General features: G+C 44.8%; 1 protein-coding gene across 1 annotated transcript in view; it reads left to right on the top strand.

Moving 5' to 3' along the window:
* The window catches only part of LOC109900120 (catenin delta-2), a 591,443-nt gene that overhangs the window by 549,503 nt on the left and 21,763 nt on the right, over window positions 1–20,177 (top strand). The window lies entirely within an intron of this gene.

The following is a 20,177-nucleotide window of genomic DNA, read 5'->3' as shown; positions in this document are numbered from 1 at the left end:
TGTGATCACATCAAGCACACCGTCATTCCCATTCACAGTGAGGTTTACGAACCCCTAGACTTATGACCTCTGTGCTGTGATCACATCAAGCACACCGTCATTCCCATTCACAGTGAGGTTTACGAACCCCTAGACTTATGGCCTCTGTGCTGTGATCACATCAAGCACACCGTCATTCCCATTCACAGTGAGGTTTACGAACCCCTAGACTTATGGCCTCTGTGCTGTGATCACATCAAGCACACCGTCATTCCCATTCACAGTGAGGTTTACGAACCCCTAGACTTATGGCCTCTGTGCTGTGATCACATCAAGCACACCGTCATTCCCATTCACAGTGAGGTTTACGAACCCCTAGACTTATGGCCTCTGTGCTGTGATCACATCAAGCACACCGTCATTCCCATTCACAGTGAGGTTTACGAACCCCTAGACTTATGGCCTCTGTGCTGTGATCACATCAAGCACACCGTCATTCCCATTCACAGTGAGGTTTACGAACCCCTAGACTTATGGCCTCTGTGCTGTGATCACATCAAGCACACCGTCATTCCCATTCACAGTGAGGTTTACGAACCCCTAGACTTATGGCCTCTGTGCTGTGATCACATCAAGCACACCGTCATTCCCATTCACAGTGAGGTTTACGAACCCCTAGACTTATGGCCTCTGTGCTGTGATCACATCAAGCACACCGTCATTCCCATTCACAGTGAGGTTTACGAACCCCTAGACTTATGGCCTCTGTGCTGTGATCACATCAAGCACACCGTCATTCCCATTCACAGAGGTTTACGAACCCCTAGACTTATGGCCTCTGTGCTGTGATCACATCAAGCACACCGTCATTCCCATTCACAGTGAGGTTTACGAACCCCTAGACTTATGACCTCTGTGCTGTGATCACATCAAGCACACCGTCATTCCCATTCACAGTGAGGTTTACGAACCCCTAGACTTATGGCCTCTGTGCTGTGATCACATCAAGCACACCGTCATTCCCATTCACAGTGAGGTTACGAACCCCTAGACTTATGGCCTCTGTGCTGTGATCACATCAAGCACACCGTCATTCCCATTCACAGTGAGGTTTACGAACCCCTAGACTTATGGCCTCTGTGCTGTGATCACATCAAGCACACCGTCATTCCCATTCACAGTGAGGTTTACGAACCCCTAGACTTATGGCCTCTGTGCTGTGATCACATCAAGCACACCGTCATTCCCATTCACAGTGAGGTTTACGAACCCCTAGACTTATGGCCTCTGTGCTGTGATCACATCAAGCACACAGTCATTCCCATTCACAGTGAGGTTTACGAACCCCTAGACTTATGGCCTCTGTGCTGTGATCACATCAAGCACACCGTCATTCCCATTCACAGTGAGGTTTACGAACCCCTAGACTTATGGCCTCTGTGCTGTGATCACATCAAGCACACCGTCATTCCCATTCACAGTGAGGTTTACGAACCCCTAGACTTATGGCCTTTGTGCTGTGATCACATCAAGCACACCGTCATTCCCATTCACAGTGAGGTTTACGAACCCCTAGACTTATGGCCTCTGTGCTGTGATCACATCAAGCACACCGTCATTCCCATTCACAGTGAGGTTTACGAACCCCTAGACTTATGGCCTCTGTGCTGTGATCACATCAAGCACACCGTCATTCCCATTCACAGTGAGGTTTACGAACCCCTAGACTTATGGCCTCTGTGCTGTGATCACATCAAGCACACCGTCATTCCCATTCACAGTGAGGTTTACGAACCCCTAGACTTATGGCCTCTGTGCTGTGATCACATCAAGCACACCGTCATTCCCATTCACAGTGAGGTTTACGAACCCCTAGACTTATGGCCTCTGTGCTGTGATCACATCAAGCACACCGTCATTCCCATTCACAGTGAGGTTTACGAACCCCTAGACTTATGGCCTCTGTGCTGTGATCACATCAAGCACACCGTCATTCCCATTCACAGTGAGGTTTACGAACCCCTAGACTTATGGCCTCTGTGCTGTGATCACATCAAGCACACCGTCATTCCCATTCACAGTGAGGTTTACGAACCCCTAGACTTATGGCCTCTGTGCTGTGATCACATCAAGCACACCGTCATTCCCATTCACAGTGAGGTTTACGAACCCCTAGACTTATGGCCTCTGTGCTGTGATCACATCAAGCACACCGTCATTCCCATTCACAGTGAGGTTTACGAACCCCTAGACTTATGGCCTCTGTGCTGTGATCACATCAAGCACACCGTCATTCCCATTCACAGTGAGGTTTACGAACCCCTAGACTTATGGCCTCTGTGCTGTGATCACATCAAGCACACCGTCATTCCCATTCACAGTGAGGTTTACGAACCCCTAGACTTATGGCCTCTGTGCTGTGATCACATCAAGCACACCGTCATTCCCATTCACAGTGAGGTTTACGAACCCCTAGACTTATGACCTCTGTGCTGTGATCACATCAAGCACACCGTCATTCCCATTCACAGTGAGGTTTACGAACCCCTAGACTTATGGCCTCTGTGCTGTGATCACATCAAGCACACCGTCATTCCCATTCACAGTGAGGTTTACGAACCCCTAGACTTATGGCCTCTGTGCTGTGATCACATCAAGCACACCGTCATTCCCATTCACAGTGAGGTTTACGAACCCCTAGACTTATGGCCTCTGTGCTGTGATCACATCAAGCACACCGTCATTCCCATTCACAGTGAGGTTTACGAACCCCTAGACTTATGGCCTCTGTGCTGTGATCACATCAAGCACACCGTCATTCCCATTCACAGTGAGGTTTACGAACCCCTAGACTTATGGCCTCTGTGCTGTGATCACATCAAGCACACCGTCATTCCCATTCACAGTGAGGTTTACGAACCCCTAGACTTATGGCCTCTGTGCTGTGATCACATCAAGCACACCGTCATTCCCATTCACAGTGAGGTTTACGAACCCCTAGACTTATGGCCTCTGTGCTGTGATCACATCAAGCACACCGTCATTCCCATTCACAGTGAGGTTTACGAACCCCTAGACTTATGGCCTCTGTGCTGTGATCACATCAAGCACACCGTCATTCCCATTCACAGTGAGGTTTACGAACCCCTAGACTTATGGCCTCTGTGCTGTGATCACATCAAGCACACCGTCATTCCCATTCACAGTGAGGTTTACGAACCCCTAGACTTATGGCCTCTGTGCTGTGATCACATCAAGCACACCGTCATTCCCATTCACAGTGAGGTTTACGAACCCCTAGACTTATGGCCTCTGTGCTGTGATCACATCAAGCACACCGTCATTCCCATTCACAGAGGTTTACGAACCCCTAGACTTATGGCCTCTGTGCTGTGATCACATCAAGCACACCGTCATTCCCATTCACAGTGAGGTTTACGAACCCCTAGACTTATGACCTCTGTGCTGTGATCACATCAAGCACACCGTCATTCCCATTCACAGTGAGGTTTACGAACCCCTAGACTTATGGCCTCTGTGCTGTGATCACATCAAGCACACCGTCATTCCCATTCACAGTGAGGTTTACGAACCCCTAGACTTATGGCCTCTGTGCTGTGATCACATCAAGCACACCGTCATTCCCATTCACAGTGAGGTTTACGAACCCCTAGACTTATGGCCTCTGTGCTGTGATCACATCAAGCACACCGTCATTCCCATTCACAGTGAGGTTTACGAACCCCTAGACTTATGGCCTCTGTGCTGTGATCACATCAAGCACACCGTCATTCCCATTCACAGTGAGGTTTACGAACCCCTAGACTTATGGCCTCTGTGCTGTGATCACATCAAGCACACCGTCATTCCCATTCACAGTGAGGTTTACGAACCCCTAGACTTATGGCCTCTGTGCTGTGATCACATCAAGCACACCGTCATTCCCATTCACAGTGAGGTTTACGAACCCCTAGACTTATGGCCTCTGTGCTGTGATCACATCAAGCACACCGTCATTCCCATTCACAGTGAGGTTTACGAACCCCTAGACTTATGGCCTCTGTGCTGTGATCACATCAAGCACACCGTCATTCCCATTCACAGTGAGGTTTACGAACCCCTAGACTTATGGCCTCTGTGCTGTGATCACATCAAGCACACCGTCATTCCCATTCACAGAGGTTTACGAACCCCTAGACTTATGGCCTCTGTGCTGTGATCACATCAAGCACACCGTCATTCCCATTCACAGTGAGGTTTACGAACCCCTAGACTTATGACCTCTGTGCTGTGATCACATCAAGCACACCGTCATTCCCATTCACAGTGAGGTTTACGAACCCCTAGACTTATGGCCTCTGTGCTGTGATCACATCAAGCACACCGTCATTCCCATTCACAGTGAGGTTTACGAACCCCTAGACTTATGGCCTCTGTGCTGTGATCACATCAAGCACACCGTCATTCCCATTCACAGTGAGGTTTACGAACCCCTAGACTTATGGCCTCTGTGCTGTGATCACATCAAGCACACCGTCATTCCCATTCACAGTGAGGTTTACGAACCCCTAGACTTATGGCCTCTGTGCTGTGATCACATCAAGCACACCGTCATTCCCATTCACAGTGAGGTTTACGAACCCCTAGACTTATGGCCTCTGTGCTGTGATCACATCAAGCACACCGTCATTCCCATTCACAGTGAGGTTTACGAACCCCTAGACTTATGGCCTCTGTGCTGTGATCACATCAAGCACACAGTCATTCCCATTCACAGTGAGGTTTACGAACCCCTAGACTTATGGCCTCTGTGCTGTGATCACATCAAGCACACCGTCATTCCCATTCACAGTGAGGTTTACGAACCCCTAGACTTATGGCCTCTGTGCTGTGATCACATCAAGCACACCGTCATTCCCATTCACAGTGAGGTTTACGAACCCCTAGACTTATGGCCTTTGTGCTGTGATCACATCAAGCACACCGTCATTCCCATTCACAGTGAGGTTTACGAACCCCTAGACTTATGGCCTCTGTGCTGTGATCACATCAAGCACACCGTCATTCCCATTCACAGTGAGGTTTACGAACCCCTAGACTTATGGCCTCTGTGCTGTGATCACATCAAGCACACCGTCATTCCCATTCACAGTGAGGTTTACGAACCCCTAGACTTATGGCCTCTGTGCTGTGATCACATCAAGCACACCGTCATTCCCATTCACAGTGAGGTTTACGAACCCCTAGACTTATGGCCTCTGTGCTGTGATCACATCAAGCACACCGTCATTCCCATTCACAGTGAGGTTTACGAACCCCTAGACTTATGGCCTCTGTGCTGTGATCACATCAAGCACACCGTCATTCCCATTCACAGTGAGGTTTACGAACCCCTAGACTTATGGCCTCTGTGCTGTGATCACATCAAGCACACCGTCATTCCCATTCACAGTGAGGTTTACGAACCCCTAGACTTATGGCCTCTGTGCTGTGATCACATCAAGCACACCGTCATTCCCATTCACAGTGAGGTTTACGAACCCCTAGACTTATGGCCTCTGTGCTGTGATCACATCAAGCACACCGTCATTCCCATTCACAGTGAGGTTTACGAACCCCTAGACTTATGGCCTCTGTGCTGTGATCACATCAAGCACACCGTCATTCCCATTCACAGTGAGGTTTACGAACCCCTAGACTTATGGCCTCTGTGCTGTGATCACATCAAGCACACCGTCATTCCCATTCACAGTGAGGTTTACGAACCCCTAGACTTATGACCTCTGTGCTGTGATCACATCAAGCACACCGTCATTCCCATTCACAGTGAGGTTTACGAACCCCTAGACTTATGACCTCTGTGCTGTGATCACATCAAGCACACCGTCATTCCCATTCACAGTGAGGTTTACGAACCCCTAGACTTATGGCCTCTGTGCTGTGATCACATCAAGCACACCGTCATTCCCATTCACAGTGAGGTTTACGAACCCCTAGACTTATGGCCTCTGTGCTGTGATCACATCAAGCACACCGTCATTCCCATTCACAGTGAGGTTTACGAACCCCTAGACTTATGGCCTCTGTGCTGTGATCACATCAAGCACACCGTCATTCCCATTCACAGTGAGGTTTACGAACCCCTAGACTTATGGCCTCTGTGCTGTGATCACATCAAGCACACCGTCATTCCCATTCACAGTGAGGTTTACGAACCCCTAGACTTATGGCCTCTGTGCTGTGATCACATCAAGCACACCGTCATTCCCATTCACAGTGAGGTTTTCGAACCCCTAGACTTATGGCCTCTGTGCTGTGATCACATCAAGCACACCGTCATTCCCATTCACAGTGAGGTTTACGAACCCCTAGACTTATGGCCTCTGTGCTGTGATCACATCAAGCACACCGTCATTCCCATTCACAGTGAGGTTTACGAACCCCTAGACTTATGGCCTCTGTGCTGTGATCACATCAAGCACACCGTCATTCCCATTCACAGTGAGGTTTACGAACCCCTAGACTTATGGCCTCTGTGCTGTGATCACATCAAGCACACCGTCATTCCCATTCATCATAGAACACTGATAATAACATGTCCACTGGTGCTGTTGACTTCTTCCATTTCAACGTTCTCCTTCTGGTTCCTTGGAGAGTGATAGCACACTCTAGCACGAAACACAAGACATAACAGCATTAATAACGTGTTAAGATATGCACACTTGTATAGGCATGACAATTCCCACTCTCTCTTCGCCTGACTGCCTTCAGGATACTTTTCTGTTGAATTCCACAAAAATGAAGGCCCTAAAAAGACTCCTCATGCTTTCGCCCAGTCTTCCCCTTTCCGGCCACAGGTTCCAAGCCATGTCATTTTCACTTTGTTCCCCATCTCCTCTTGATGCTACTACAATTGTGGACTGAATCGTCAACCCGTTACGTTCTATGCCCATGTGATACTGGTCTCCATACCGTCTCCTTCATTTTCATCCTTGGGTGTTATCGCAAGACACAGACTATGAACCTTGTATGCAATTGTACCGTATCATCCAGCAATCTATATGTATTGATGCGATTTACCATAAAAATTCTGATGGCACGTTAAAACAAAAAAGCAACAAGAAAATGTCATGATTGACTCAAGATATCATCCAGTGAGTTCTCTAATAACCTCCCTGTCAGAGGACACTTAATGTTTCTCTAGAGAAAAGCCCTCCCTAGGCCCAATGAATTCGAGCAGTGCACCCACCCCTCAGTGTCAGAGAAACTCTCTCTCTCGCTGTATCCGAATCATAACTAAAACATTTTATAAATGATCCAACCCTTTTTTCAACCCATTGTCTATACGACAAATGTCAAATAACATAAAAACATACGGTTAACGTTGAAACCATTTTCCAACTTAGTTCGTACTCCCTTATTTTACTGGTGACCTCTCAGAAGAGTTACCAGATCAGGGAGCACCCGAACCCAACAATCCAGCAGAACCAATCTGGTGAAATTTGTATCAAAGCAAAGACAAAAAATGGAATAAGCAATACACACAATCCATTTGGAGTAACTGTCAACCGACATTAACATATATTTCTCCTTCTATATGCAGACTGAACAAAATACAGGTGTGTATTTATGCAAGACCAGGGGCCCAGGGAATTTGTAATTTCCCCTTTGAACCCATGATTCACATCGTGACTCAAAAACAAACACTCCATGTCAATTCAAAAATAAACAAATTTGAATAACCCATTAATTTACAATTACAACTCTGATAACTCCATAAGGAAATAATTGTAACGGTATTCGTCGTCTGAAGAAGAGCAATCATCAGACCAAAGTGCAGCGTGGTAAGTGTTCATGCCTGTTTTATTAAAACTGAACACTATAACAAAAATAAACAAAAGAATAACCGAAACAGTCCTTTAAGGTGCAAACACTAAACAGAAATTAACTACCCACAAAAACCATGTGGGGAAAAAGCTACCTAAGTATGGTTCCCAATCAGAGACAATGATAGACAGCTGTCTCTGATTGAGAACCATACCCGGCCAAAACAAAGAAATACAAAAATATAGAAAAAAGAACATAGAATGCCCACCCAAATCACACCCTGACCAAACCAAAATAGAGACATAAAAAGCTCTAAGGTCAGGGCATGACAGTACCCCCCCCCCCCCCCCCCCAAAGGTGCGGACTCCGGCCGCAAAACCTGAACCTATAGGGGAAGATCTGGGTGGGCATTTCTCTGCGGTGGTGGATCTGGTGAGGGCCGTAGGAGGCTGGAACTGGAGGCTCTGTACTGGAGGGCGTCGCTGGAGGGTCCGGACTGGAGGGCGACTCTGGAGGGAGGAGACGCAGAGACAGCCTGTTGCGTGGGGCCACAGGGCCCACCAGGCTGGGGAGACCTACAAGAGGCCTGGTGTGTAGAGGAGGCACCGGATCAACCGGGCTGTGAGGGAGCACTGGAGCTCTGATGCGCAGCCTTGGCACCACTCCTCCAGGCTGAATGCCCACTTTAGCCCGGACCCTCCAGAGTGCAGGCACAGGTCGAACCAGGCTGTGGGGGAGCAACCAATTAAATTAAAACACTCTGTCCGCTTCTAAGAACTGCTAAGGTTCTTATTTGCATTAAATAGACAGAGACCAGCCACCAAAATTAGCCAATAGCCTTTATTCTCAAGAGCTCTGGTCATAATACCATGTACATTGGTTTATATACCTCACAGTTCATCATAAATGTCCCTGCTCCTCTCAGATACAATGGCAATATAGTTCATAAGCCTTCTCACATTGTCTGCCACCTGTTAAACAATCTATTACAAGCCCAAGGTCTCTCCCCTCCCTGGGTAGGGACAGAATGTCCTGTAAGGAACACGGTGTTCCAGCCAGTCTGACGACAGCTCCATTTGTTTCTAACAAGGGACAGAAAGTCCTTGTTCTAATTCTTGACTAAAACTACACACATTATATTCAGTATTATGATTATAATAAGATTCATACAGTAACAGAGTACTATTCTGTTTAGTTATAATTCTAAGCTAAATGTATACATAATTTAGCCATTATTCATAAAAATCCCATAACAGATTCACATTTTTCTTCCTATTTCCACATAATCTGTCATGGTTCCCCATCCCCAGAGATCATAAACCATCCTTTCTCTTATTGCCTCCGTTACTACAGACGTATCTTGTTTAAACATTCATTCATCCTGCTCAGGACTTACTCTATACTTTATAGTACTAGCAATAACCAACCTACTCGGGATTTACCCCCTAGGACTTACCCCCTAGGTACCAACCTGTTCGGGTTTGACTTCCGGGACTTACCATATGCCACAAAGCTATGACCGGTCATTACTCAATGGGCCTACTGAATAAACTAAGGCTTTCTAGGTCCGTAGCCTATAATTGTTCAGCCTACGAATCTCATCTCCCCAAGATGTCAAAATGAGTGGAAAGAGGTTTCAGGAACTGTGCCTGCCTTGTTTGTTGTGCCAGATCCTGTTCCACTGATCTGGACTCTCTGGTTTGACTTTAAATCGCGGTGAATCCTGCCGACAACTCCAACTGTTAGGTCCTAATTTTCAGAGTAAAAACTCTGAACGGACACTATGAAAGCTTAAACCAAGTGTATTCTTCCCAGAGGGTCAATATAGCTGGATTAGACAAAGACATGGTTTCACCCATAGTAGTATACATTCCCCACTTTGGGTGGAGTCACCTCCTTATCGCTACACATCGTTATTTCTAGGCAGGGAGCTGAGTGATATTGGACTTTAAACGGTTCCTCCCCTTATCCACACTGCCACATGTGATCGTTTTCCTTGCCCTCAGCCCCTCCCAAACTTCATTTTGGCACCATTCATGTCTCGATTAATAATAGTTAAAGCTCAGAAATCCAAAGTATAGGTATACTACTGTTAGTTGTGAGGTGTATTTTAATCATGGTCTTTTAATTATCTAATTTGGGGGGAGGGGGGGTGCAAATGGTCCCCAATCTTTGGTGTGTGTGCTAGTGTATGCTTGTGCACATTGTCATGACGTTGGCCTGGGGATAGGTTTATGACAGTCATAAATAGCTCTCCCCCCTTTTTCCTCTCTCTACCCTACTGATGTGAAATTTGAAAACCCCTTGGTTAACAGAGAGATTCTGTGAACATCAGAAGGTGGGGGGAAATGAACTATATTCTAGTAATCCGACCAATTGAACATATGCTGTGGTACTTAATGAATATGATGTCAGTTCAGTTATCATCTGAAAGATTCTCATCAATGATAGGATGACATAAACTCTACAGTGGAAAGTCTACACATCAGAGTTATCGGGTTCACATGGAATTGTTGTTCAATTTAAATGTTTGAATATACAATTATTTGTGAAGAGATTAAATGTAATTTTAGCTTCCAAATGAGAGATTTGGGTTTTCATAAGGTTAGGGCTCTGCTCAATCAGTGGCCCGCCCCTGTGAAGAGACATGGGTTATAAAACTTTTCAGACACACCCTTCTCGCTCCACTAGCCTTGATGAAAATGTAACCTCCTGTTCCAAGTATGTGAGGTCTGCAACCTCTGCGTTTAAAGGACTAACATGTCAACTACAGAATTAAGCCAACCTCAGCGTGAGCTTTGGTTGCGAATGGTATGAACTTTGAACTTTTATTCACTACAGAAGTGATACCTCCTAGCCGTTGAGTTAGTCGCAGCTGCAAACGCAGGCTAGGAAAGAACATACAGAGTATCCCGTCTACCACACAACGACGTTACTACAACATATCCAATTTACCACCAGAGACATTCTCCAAAGGACAAAGGACTCGGTTTGGCAACACGGCCTTCCATCTACCACCAACCTACTGAAGCGCAGCTCAGAGTAAATATTTATTTTCCTTTTCCAAATGGGGGTTAATTTAGAATGCATAAGATACTGTATTTACGACAGCACAGCTTCTCCCTTTGTCCCTCAGTCTTCCCGCTCTTTCACTCAAACCCAGCCCCTTTCCTTTTGTGTAACCAGCTGTCATATCTGTTTTCTGCCCGCCAGGGACGTTTTCCTTTATGACGTAATTTGTAATCAAGGTATGATTCATTCTTTGTATATGTAATTCTGTGTGAATAGTTAGGTATTTAGTAAATAAATAATTAAACCCAATTTTGTATTGCTGATGCAACTTGTTGGGGCGGCAGCGTAGCCTAGTGGTTAGAGCGTTGGACTAGTAACCGGAAGGTTGCGAGTTCAAACCCCCGAGCTGACAAGGTACAAATCTGTTGTTCTGCCCCTGAACAGGCAGTTAACCCACTGTTCCCAGGCCGTCATTGAAAATAAGAATGTGTTCTTAACTGACTTGCCTGGTTAAATAAAGGTAAAACATGAATATAACCAAGAATTTACAACTTTCAGATGAGACTGAATTAAGGCAATTAATATTGACTGCTATTGATGTAAAATATTACTAGGTCTTTAAAGAGTTTATTCGGAAGATAACAGCTCTATAAATATTATTTTGTGGTGCCCCGACTGTCTAGTTAATTACATTTACATGATTAGCTCAATCAGGTAATATTAATTACGGAGAAAGGATTTTATAGAACAGAATCCCATATTACTTAATCCGGCATAGCCAAAGACACGACAACATGTATGAGTGAGTGCACAACCATCTGTGTGTGTGACACATAGAGAGACCACTGTTGTGTGTGTGTGTGTTATAATATTAGTAGAGTGTGTGTGTGTGTGTGTGTGTGTGTGTGTGTGTGTGTGTGCAGTAATAGTTGTTTGTGTGTGTTTGTTTGTAGTGTAATTTTAGTAGGGTGTTCGTGTGTATGTGTGCGTCGTGTAATAGTAGTAGTGTGTGTGGGTTTGTGTGTGTGTGTGTTGTGTAATATTAGTAATGTGTCTATGTGTGTGCGTGTGTGTGTTGTGTAATATTAGTAGTGTGTGTGTGTGTGTGTGTTTGTGTTTGTGTGTGTATGTTGTGTAGTATTAGTAGTGTGTGTTGTGTAATATTAGTCAGGTTTGTGTGTGTGTGTGTGTGTGTGTGTGTTTGTGTGTGTGTAATATTAGTGGTGTGTGTGGGTGTGTGTGTTTGTGTGTATGATGTTAGGAGTGTGTGTCTGTGTGTGTTTGTGTGTGTATGTTGTGCAATATTAGTAGTATGTGTGTTGTGTAATATTAGTAGTGTGTGTGTTGTGTAATATTAGTAGTGTGTATGTTGTGTAATATTAGTAGTGTGTGTGTTGTGTAATATTAGTAGTGTGTGTGTTGTGTAATATTAGTAGTGTGCTGGAGTCTGCTGGAAATCAGACTCAACCAGGTTTTCCTCTAGGATTTTGCCTGTGCTTAGCTCTATTCCGTTTATTTTTATCCCAAAAAACTTCATAGTCCTTGCTTATGACAAGCATACCCATAACTTGCACCATGCTCAAAGGGATATTCAATGTCTGCCAAAAGGTGCCCTACCAATATGTACCCATCGACCAATAGGGACCATCCTACCAAAAGGGGCCCTTCTACCAATAGGGGCCCTTCTTAGCGAGGCATTGGAAAACTACCTGGTCTTTGTGATTTTACTTGTGTTTAAAATTCACTGCTGAACTGAGGGACCTTACAGATAATTGTATGTGTGGGGTACAGAGATGAGGTGGTCGTTCAAAAATCATGTTAAACTCTATTATTGCACAGAGAGTGAGTCCATGTAACCTATTATGTGACTTGTTGAGCAAATCTTTACTCCTGAACTTATTTATGCCATAGCAAAAGGGTTGAATACTTATTGACTCAAGACATTTCAGCTTTTCATTTTTAATTAATTTGTAAAATATTCTATTAACATAATTCCACTTTGACATTATGGGTTTTGAATACCTTCTGAAAGCACTGTATAACTGTGTCTATCTCCCTCTATTTCACTTTCTCTACCCACTGTTTTCTCTACAATTTGCTCTCTGTCTCTCTTGCTCTCTCTGTCTCTCTGTCTATGCCTCTCTCTGTCTCTCTCTCTCTGTCTCTGCACTCTCTCTGCTTTCTCTCTCGGTCTCTCTCGCTCTCTCTGTTTCTCTGTCTCTCGGTCTATGTCTCTCTCTCTCTGTCTCTCTCTCTCTCTCTCTCTCTCTCTCTCTCTCTCTCTGTCTTTGTGCTCTCTGCTTCCTCTCTCGGTCTCTCTCGCTCACTCATTCTCTGTCTATGACTCTCTCTGCTCACTCTGCCTCTCTGTCTCACTGTTTCTCTGTCTCTCTGTCTCTTGCTCTGCTCTCTGCTCTCCTCTGTGTCTCTTTGACTTTTTGTCTCTCTCTTTCTGTCTCTTTGTCTTTCTCTCTTTCTCAGTGCATTCAAGGGTTGTTAAATCCGAAACAACCAGACAGTGAGCTGTCTCCTTTATCTATCCTGATGCTTACATTAACAAGAGCCCACGGCAGAGTCAGAGACACTAACTGATTGGGCTGCTAAGGAGCACAGAAACACACTCAGTTCAAACCAATAGTGTGATAACTACAGTCTACCTGGGGCTAGGCAACAGCATATACAGCAACACAGAATATTATCACATTGAGCTAAAGGCATCAGCTCTGACAGCTGATGTTAGTCAGGTCATTATGCGTAACACATGAAGGTCACAGGCATACTGTGTATTATGTGTCATATGTGTGTTGGATTTATAGGATGTGAGGCTTATGCGTGTATAGACATGTGCTGAACTACATGTGTAGCTCTGCATAGTTCCCAGCCTAACCATAGTCTAGAACCAGAGAACATCAGCTGGGAAGGATGGTGTCATGGAGGATGGTATGATGAAGGATGGAAGGATGGTATGATGGAAGGATGGTGTGATGGAAGGATGGTGTGATGGAAGGAAGGTGTGGTAGGTGGATGGTGTGACAGAAGGATGGTGTGATTGGTGTGATGGAATGATTGCATGATGGAAGGAAGGTGTGGTAGGTGGATGGTGTGACAGAAGGATGGTGTGATTGGTGTGATGGAATGATTGCGTGATGGAAGGATGGTGTGAAGAAGGATGGTATGATGAAGGATGATGTGATGGAATAATTGAGTGATGGAAGGATGGTGTGGTGGAAGGATGGAGTGATAGAAAGATGCTATGATGAAGGATGGTGTGATAGGTGGATGGTGTGATGGAAGGATGGTGTGATGAAAGGATGGTTTGATGAAGGATGGTTTGATGAATGATGATGTGATGGAAGGTTGGTGTGATGGAGGATGGTGTGTTGAAGGATGGTGTGATGGAAGTATGATGTGATGGAAGGATGGTGTGGTGGAAGGATGGTGTGATGGAAGAATGGTGTGATGAAATATGGTGTGATGAAGTATGGCATGATGAAGGATGGTGTGATGAAAAATTGTGTGATGGTAGGAGGGTATGATGAAGGATGGTGTGATGATATGATGAAGGATGGTATAATGGAAGGATGGTGTGATGGAAAGATGGTGTGATTGAAAGATGGTGTGACGGACGGATGGTGTGATGAAGAATGGTGTGATGAAGTATGTTATGATGAAGGACGGTTTGATAGGTGGATGGTGTGATGGAAGGTTGGTGTGATGAAGTATGATGTGATGAAGAATGTGATTGAAAAATTGTGTGATGATGAATGGTGTGATGAATTATGGTATGATAAAGTATGGTATGATGAAGGATGGTGTGATGGAATGATGGTATGATGGAAAGGTTGTATGATGAAGGAAGATGTGATGTTGGATGTTGTGATGGAAGGATGGTGTTATGGAAGGATGGTACGATGAAGGATGGTGTGATGGAGGAGGGTTAGATGAAGGATGGTGTGATGAAGGATTGTGTGATGGAAGGATGATGTGATGGAAGGATTGTATGATGAAGGATGGTGTGATGGAAGGATGATGTAATGAAAGGATGGTGTAATGGAAGGATGGTGTGGTGAAGGATAGTGTGATGAAAGATGGTGTGATGAAGTATGATGTGATGAATTCATGGTGTGATTGAAGGATGATATGATGAAATAGTGTGATGGAAGGATGGTGTGATGAAGGACGGTGTGATGGAATGATTATTTGATAGAAGGATGGTGTGATGGAAGGATGGTGTGATGAAGGATGGTTAGATGAAGGATGGTGTGATGAAGGATGGCACGATGAAGGATTGTGTGATGGAAGTATGCTGTGATGGAAGGATTATGTGATTGAAGGATTGTATGATGAAGGATGGTGTAATGGAAGGATGATGTGATGAAAGGATGGTGTGATGGAAGGATGGTGTGATGAAGGATCGTTTGATGGAAGAGGGTTAGATGAAGGATGGCGTGATGAAAGATTGTGTGATGGAAGGATGGTGTGATGGAAGGATTATGTGATTGAAGGATTGTATGATGAAGAATTGTTTGATGAATGAAGGATGGTTTGATGAAGGATGGCGTGATCTAGGATTTTGTGATGAAGTATGGTGTGATGGAAAGATGGTGTGATTGAAGGATGCTGTGTTGGAAATACGATGTGCTAAAGGATGGTTTGATGGAAGGATGGTGTGATGAAGGATGGTATAATGAAGGATGGTGTGATGAAGGATGGTGTGATGGTAGGATGGTGTGATGAAGGATGATATGATGGGTTGATGGTGGATAGAATGATGGTATGATGAAGGATGGTGTGATAGGTTGATGGTGTGGTTGAAATATGGTGTGAGGAAAGGATGGTGTGATGAAGGATGGTATAATGAAGGATGATGTGATGGAGGGATGGTATGATGAATGATGGTGTGATGGATGTATGGTGTGATGGAAGGATGATGTGAATAAGGATGGTGTGTTGAAGAATGGTGTGATGAAGTATGGTATGATTAAGTATGGTATGATGAAGGATGGTGTGATGGAAGGATGGTGTGATGAAGGATGGTGTGATGATATGATGAAGTATGGTATGATGGTGTGATGAAGGATGGAGTGATGAAGGATTATTTGATAGAAGGATTGTGTGATTAAAGGATGGTGTGATGGAAGGATGGTGTGATAGAAAGATGCTTTGATGAAGGATGGTGTGATGGAAGGGTGTTGTTAAGAAGGATGGTATGATGAGGTACGGTATGATTAAGTATTGTATGATGAAGGATGGTGTGATGGAAGGATGGTGTGATAAAATAATGGTGTGATGGAAGGATGGTGTGATAAAATAATGGTGTGATGGAAGGATGGTATGATGAAGGATGGTGTGATGATATGATGAAGGATGGTATGATGGTGTGATGAAGGATGGCATGATGAATGATGGTGTGGTGGAACTATGGTTTGATGAAGGGTCGTGTGATGGAAGGATGGTGTGATTAAAGGATGGTGTGATGGAAGGATGATGTGAATAAGGATGGTGTGTTGAAGAATGGTGTGATGAAGTATGGTATGATTAAGTATGGTATGATGAAGGATGGTGTGATGGAAGGATGGTGTGATGAAGGATGGTGTGATGATATGATGAAGTATGGTATGATGGTGTGATGAAGGATGGAGTGATGAAGGATTATTTGATAGAAGGATTGTGTGATTAAAGGATGGTGTGATGGAAGGATGGTGTGATAGAAAGATGCTTTGATGAAGGATGGTGTGATGGAAGGGTGTTGTGAAGAAGGATGGTGTGATGAGGTACGGTATGATTAAGTATTGTATGATGAAGGATGGTGTGATGGAAGGATGGTGTGATAGAATAATGGTGTGATGGAAGGATGGTATGATGAAGGATGGTGTGATGATATGATGAAGGATGGTATGATGGTGTGATGAAGGATGGCGTGATGAATGATGGTGTGGTGGAACTATGGTTTGATGAAGGGTCGTGTGATGGAAGGATGGTGTGATTAAAGGATGGTGTGATGAAGGATGGTGTGATGAAGGATGGTTTGATGAATGAATGATGGTTTGATGGAAAGATGGCGTGATCAAGGATTTTGTGATGAAGTATGGTGTGATGGAAGGATGATGTGATGGAAGGATGTTGTGATGGAAGGATGGTGTGATGGAAGGCTGGTGTGGTGAAGAATGGTGTGATGTAGTAAGTTTAGATGAAGTATGGTATGATGAAGGATGGTGTGATGGAAGGATGGTGTGACGGAAGGATGGTGTATTGGAAGGATGTTGTGATAGATGGATGGTGTGATGGAGGTATGGTGTGATTGAAATATTCTATGTTGAAGGACGGATGGATGGTGTGATGGAAGGCTGCTATGATGAAGGATGTTGTGATGGAAGGAATGTGTGATAGAAATATGATATGGTGAAGGATGGTGTGATAGGTGGATGGTGTGATGGAAGGTGGTGTTATGGAATAATGGTGATGAAAGTATGGTGTTATAGAAGGATGGAATGATGAAGCATGGTGTGATGATATGATTAAGAATGGTATGATGGTGTGATGAAGGATGGCTTGATGAAGGATGGTGTGATGGAAAGATGGCGTGATGGAAGTATGCTATGATGAAGGATGCTGTGATGGAAGGATTGTGTGATAGAAGGATGCTATGATGGAGGATGGTGTGATGGAAGGATGGTATATTTTGAAGGATGTTGTGATAGATGGATGGTGTGATGGAAGTATGGTGTGATAGAAAGGTGCTATGATGAAGGATGGTGTGATCGAAGGATGGTGTTATGGAAGGATGGTGTGATGGAAGTATGGTGTGATAAAAGGATGGTGTGATGGAAGGATGTTGAGCTAGAAAGATGCTATGATGAAAGATGGTGTGATGGAAGGTTGCTATGATGAGGGATGATGTGATGGAAAGGTAGTGTGATGGAAGGCTGGTGTGATGGAAGGATGGTGTGATAGAAAGATCCAATGACGAAGAATGGTGTGGTAGGTGGATGGTGTAATGGAAGGATGGTGTGATGGATGGATGGTGTGATGAAAGGATGCTATGATGAAGGATGGTGTGATGGAAGAATGGTGTAATGGAAAAGGGTGTGATGGAAGGATGGTGTAATGGAAGGATGGTGTGATAGAAAGATGCTATGACGAAGGATGGTGCGATTGGTTGATGGTGTAATGGAAGGATGATGTGATGAAGGAAGGATTGAATGATGGTATGATGGAAGGATGGTGTGAAGAAGGATAGTATGATGAAGGATGGTGTGATGATATGATGAAGGATGGTATGATGGTGTGATGAAGGATGGCTTGATGAAGGATGGTGTGATGGGAGGATGGCATGATGGAAGTATGGTGGGATTAAAGGATGGTGTGATGGTGTGACGAAGGATGGTTTGATGCAGGATGTTGTGATGGAAGGATGGTGTGATGAAAGAATGTTGTGATGGAAGGATGGTGTGATGGAAGGATGGTGTGATAAAGATTTGGTTTGATTAAGTAATTTTAGAAGAAGTATGGTATGATGAAGGATGGTGTGATGGAAAGATTATATGTTGAAGGACTGTGTGATGGAAGGATGGTTTGATGGATGCATGCTATGATGAAGGATGGTGTGATAGAAGGATGCTATGATGAAGGATGGTGTGAAAGGTGGATGGTGTGAAAGGTGGATGGTGTGATGGAAGTATGGTGTGATAGAAGGATGATGTGATGGAAGGATGTTGTGATAAAAAAGTATGCTATGATGAAAGATGGTGTGATGGAAGGTTGCTATGTTGAGGGATGATGTGATGGAAAGGTAGTGAGATGGAGGTATGTTGTGATTGAAGGATGGTGTGAAAGAAAGATGCTATGACGAAGGACGGTGTGGTAGGTGGATGGTGTAATGGAATGATGGTGTGATGGATGGATAATGTGATGGAAGGATGCTATGATGAAGGATGGTGTGATGGAAGGATGGTGTGATGGAAGGATGGTGTGATTGAAGGATGGTGTGATGGAAGGATGGTATGATGAAGGATGATGCAATGAATAATGGTGTAATGGATGGATGGTGTGATGAAGTATGGTATGATGAAGGATTGTATGATGGTAGGATGATGTGATGGAAGGATGGTGTGAATCGGGAAAGTGTCTCAAGATTTCTTAGAAATAGTCCCTTTAGCCGTACATTATTTTGCTTAGGAATTATGTAGTAAGATCAGTGTAGTTGAAATGTGTTTTATTAAATCCTGTATTCCGTTACTCTAAGTGGCTCAACACTTGAAAATGGAATTTGTCTAACATCAAACACTCTCTTCCCATTGTCTTCAATGCCATTCCCACTTTGATGTGGAATAGACCTTTTTCTGTGAGAAAGAGTCACTACTAGTTTCACACACAGAGACACACACACACACACACACACACACAATTGTTATACAGCCGTCTCAGTGAAAACAGAAAGGGGATTTGACTGGGGGGAAAATAAAGTATACAACTCTGAATGTTAAAAAGTGAGTGTGGTGAATCAACAGGCCGTGGGTGGTGAATCAACAGGCCGTGAGTGGTGAATCAACAGGCCGTGGGTGGTGAATCAACAGGCCGTGGGTGGTGAATCAACAGGCCGTGGGTGGTGATTCAACAGGCCGTGGGTGGTGAATCAACAGGCCGTGGGTGGTGAATCAACAGGCCGTGGGTGAGGCTTGTCTGGACAGACCAATCTGTCGTAACTTTTACTAAGCCTAGTCGCATCACACAAACAGACACTAACACAAGCACTGACACTCACCTTGTGCATAGGGCTATAACGCGCTATAATGTGTGCCATAATTGCCTCGTCCCTTGTATTCTTACGGCCTGGAAATGCTGTACCTGTCCAATGGCCTTAGGCACAACAGGCACAATGGTTGCTTGGCAACCAAACTCTCTCCTTGCCAGTGGGGGGCTGTGGCATGGAAGGATGTAGAGAGGGAGGGATAGAAAGAAGAGAGGGAGAGGATGGTTAGTGAGAGAGAGAGAGAGAGAGAGAGAGAGAGAGAGAGATAAAGGTAGAGAGATAAAGGTAGAGAGGGAGAGAAGAGAGAGTAAAACGAGTGAGGGTGTAGAGGAGAGGAGAGGAGAGGAGAGGAGAGGAGAGGAGAGGAGAGGAGAGGAGAGGAGAGGAGAGGAGAGGAGAGGAGAGGAGAGGAGAGGAGAGGAGAGGAGAGGAGAGGAGAGGAGAGGAGAGGAGAGGAGAGGAGAGGAGAGGAGAGGAGAGGAGAGGGGATGGGGCAGGGCAGGATTGCGTGTGTGTGTGTGTGTGTGTGGGCGTGTGCGTGCGTGCGTGTTAGCAGATAAAGCATAAGGTGTTACATGGTAGGCAAGAGGAGAGGAAGTTCCCAGAT

This window comes from Oncorhynchus kisutch, linkage group LG11 (genome assembly GCF_002021735.2).
Source record: "Oncorhynchus kisutch isolate 150728-3 linkage group LG11, Okis_V2, whole genome shotgun sequence".
NCBI classification, from domain to species: Eukaryota; Metazoa; Chordata; class Actinopteri; order Salmoniformes; family Salmonidae; genus Oncorhynchus; species Oncorhynchus kisutch.
Note: the sequence above shows the minus strand (reverse complement) of the source record. Positions and strands in the feature narration are given on the sequence as shown.